At 42.9% G+C, this 3,762-nt stretch overlaps 1 non-coding gene across 1 annotated transcript; it reads left to right on the top strand.

The window, feature by feature from the left end:
* The first annotated feature begins 2,952 nt into the window (after positions 1-2,952).
* On the top strand, positions 2,953-3,025 carry trnaa-cgc (transfer RNA alanine (anticodon CGC)). Its single transcript has one exon. It is a non-coding gene; the product is annotated as a tRNA-Ala (tRNA).
* The last annotated feature ends 737 nt before the right edge of the window (positions 3,026-3,762 follow it).

The raw sequence follows: 3,762 nt of genomic DNA on the forward strand, positions 1-3,762 counted from the left end.
ATCGTGTTCGCCTCCTACACGGTAAATCGCAGGTTCAAGCTGCTTTACGTTCCTGGCCAGTTGAGGTTTTAACAAATTTGGTATGATTCCTGGAGAGTTAACTGTGGTGTTGGAGAGTGCAGATTTTCTCAAAGTGTCTGTGCTGTCATGGTACTGCTCGCCTCCCGCACGGAAAACCGCAAGCAGCTCTACTGCTGCTTTATGTTCCAGGCAGGTTGAGCTTGTACTGGAACCGAATGGAGACTGTTATTTCATTGCTGTTGTGAAACAAAGTCCTGCGATGACTCGACTCCTCATTATTTGGTTTTCTGGCGAATGGGAAAATCCTTCCAGTGAATTTCGGTGTCAAATGTTATTGAATTTTTCCCATTTCCTTCATTTCCGTCCTGGAGCCATCGGAAGGGAAAGGTAATCTAATCGAGACTGTGATTGGTGAAATTCACTTTTTGTGGCCCATTCTTATTAGGTTCTTTCTTTCTCTCTTTTCAGCATTGTCTGGGAAGTGGTGGTGCACTAAGGCTGCAGTATGTTTGAAAGAGTAGTTTGGAATTGCCCTGTTGTTAGTTGTGTGATGACTTTATAACTCATGCCCTCCGACTGTTTCACATTTAGCATTCATGCTTCGCTGTGTCTGAAAATGCATTTGGTTTGCCAGTTTTGTTTGTGTTCCGTGTTAAATGCTTTCTGTTTTGCGATTCGCTCAATACATTATGAGTTAACAGAGTTTCTGAGGTAACTTCCAGCTGCAACAATCCTCATCTGAGGATCTGGGAAAATTTCACAGTCGGAGCAAAAGTAAGGAAGTCGTTCGTTTCTGCAGTGTTTCACAATACTACCTTTCCCGTGACCAGTCGAACAGACTAAATGATTGTGCCACAGACTGCGACGGCAAACTCCGCTAAAAAGTAATCCTTTAAAGCCGGTGTAAGCAACACGACGTTATTGGGGTACACCGCGTGGAAACAGATACTTCGGTGTATCTCGTCCATGCTCACCACATAGTCAAAATTAAACAAGTCCCGTTCCCCAGCATTTGGCCCCAATCCCTTTAAACCCATCCTATCCAGAAACTCATCCGATTACCTTGGCAATTTTCTGAGGGTAATAGCCTCCTCCACTTCCTCTGGTAGCTCATTCCACACACACACAACCTTCTGTGTGGGAAATGTGCCTCAGGTCCTTTGTCAATTTCAGCCCACTCACCTTAAACCTATGCTTTCGAGTTTTCAACTCACCCCAACTTGGGTAAAACACGTATATACTCATTTTACAACCCTTCCATAAGATCATGTCGCAGTCGTTAGGCTGCAGGGAAAGTCATCCCAGCCTATTCCACCTCGCCCTACGGTCCAAACATTGACGACATATTTGTTTATATTTTGTCATCAATTTCACGTCTCTTTTTTTTACGTTTGCAAGATGTCAGTTACGCTGGACAACAACGAGCGATTGGAAACAGAAAGGTGGAAGGTAGAATGGCTTCAACTTTCAGTGCTGGATGCCACTGAGCCGCAGCACGACCGGTTGCGGCTTGTTTCTGTGGTGTAGTGGTCATCGCGTTCGCCTTACGTTCGAAACTGCTTTGTTCTTCAACTACAGTCTTTTACATGGACAAGAACGGAGCTTTCTTGCTTGCTTTCCCATCTGCAAACCTGCCTTCGAATTTGCTTGAACATATCTGCTCTCGTCGTGAAATGTAATGCAACTCCATTTAATTACTGTGCAAAGCATTGTAAAGTTTTTCTCCAACCTGGTTCTGATCATATGCCATTCTGTTTGAGAGTGTAGTTACCGCGTTCTGATTCTTCCACGAAAAGCAGTACCGCATTTGCATTCCTTGCGCAGGCGGCCCGGTTCAAAGACAGGGATTAAGCTGATGCGCTGGTGTCACAGCGCACCACGGATTCCTGAACTTGTCTGTCTGTCAAATGTACCCCAAAGTCGTCTCTGAAAGACCTCATTTGGAAGCTGTCTGTCGTTATTCAACATGCGAGAGTTGGCACGAGAGGTCCTGAATCATGTTTTGAAGCAGTTCGCACGTTAGTGGCTCATTCAATCAGCAACAGCAATGAAATAAATTCCACTCTCAGAGGAACCTCTGGACCTGTGCTTTCATAGCGTCGCTTGTATTAAGGTGCGCCCCGAGATCTAAGTCATGTTGGAACTGAAATGGAGGAATCGACAGAGAGGCTACAGAATGACATCGCATCCATTTGGTTTTCTTTAAATCACTGAGGAATTAGTAAACGGGGAGGGCGAGTGGGGAAGTGAGGCAGTTGTAGCTCTGGTGAAATTCCTTCTTTGTGATTCACTCAGCAACCAGAGACGTGAAGGTGACTCAGGCGTGAGAGCTCTTCACATCGAGAACAAAAAGCACTCAAGGGCAGTTAGCACCTCTTCCGGAGTGGGGGTGGGGTGAGGTAATTACCTTTTGACTTCTGTTACTATGTTCAGAAACTGGATTTTAGATTGAGGTGAACAGAAACTGCATTTCTAAAAAGCACCATGGAATTTAGCGAAATTTATTGAGTCGCTTCTCGTCGATTCCCACATAGGTTTCAAACTCAGTTGGTATCCATGTGGCTCATGTCCAGGTGTGAACATCTATGACGGTTAAGGCAAAAAGACAAGGAAAGTGGCATCTCGAACTGGCTCCGAGGTCAGAGCATCCTAACAATGTGATCTGTCGTTCTCGGATTGTAATGCTACCTCCGGGTTTAGGGTGGAGAACATTCTTTGGGACTTTTATTCTGCAAAACAGACACAGTGACTGTAACTATGCTGCACGGTACGATGTGGAACACGGCCTGCTCAGCTTTGTGCATTTTCCCTGTAGTCCGGAGTGTTTCGTGTTCTGTGTAAACGTGAAAGTCGACCTGTTTCGAGCAATGGGTGAAATCATTTAGCAAAGCAAGAATCGAAATTGCAGTAAAGTCAACCTGCTCGTCGCTTGTTTCTGTGGTGTAGTGGTCATCACGTTCGCCTCGCACGCGAAAGGTCCCCAATTCGAAACTGGGCAGAAACTGCTTCCTTCTTCAACTGCAGCCTTTTACATGGACAAGAACGGAGTTTTCTTGTTTGCTTTCCCATCTGCAAACCTGCCTTCGAATTTGCTGGAAAAAATCTGCTCTCGTCGTGAAATGTAATGCAATTCCATTTAATTACTGTGCAAAGCATTGTAAAGTTTTTCTCCAACCTGGTTCTGATCATATGCCATTCTGTTTGAGAGTGTAGTTACCGCGTTCTGATCCTTCCACGAAAAGCAGCACCGCATTTGTATTCCTTGCAAATAATGGATTAAATCTAAATGTGAATTGCACTGTACTTGTTCAAAAGACTTTTTTTTTATAAATAATTGTTCCATTATTGTAATGGCAGTGACTTGATAATTAATGTTGTCTTTTGTAGAATTAAAATGATTCAATATTTCATAAGCACGTTGCTGTGATGTTGATTGCATATTTATTAAGATCAGTAAACTGAGGAATAAAACATAATACCTAGCTTTATGGATTGAAGAAAAATGAGCCATTCAGTGATTATTGAGCAAAATTCTTCTTTTTTTAAGTTAAAAATGTATGTAATACAAGAATTGTGAATTTCCATCCACCGGATTCCTTGTAGAGATATGTTACATCAATTTATATGATTAATATTATGATCAATGTTTAAAGATTTGTGTCAGAATTAGGAAGAGAATTAGTAGGTCATGAAAGTGAGCTTGAAACTGAACAAACAATGTAGTCAATGACATGTGGCATA

This window comes from Chiloscyllium plagiosum, unplaced genomic scaffold (assembly GCF_037043375.1).
Source record: "Chiloscyllium plagiosum isolate Xiang-an unplaced genomic scaffold, Cpla_swu_hap1 HiC_scaffold_44, whole genome shotgun sequence".
Lineage (NCBI taxonomy): Eukaryota > Metazoa > Chordata > Chondrichthyes > Orectolobiformes > Hemiscylliidae > Chiloscyllium > Chiloscyllium plagiosum.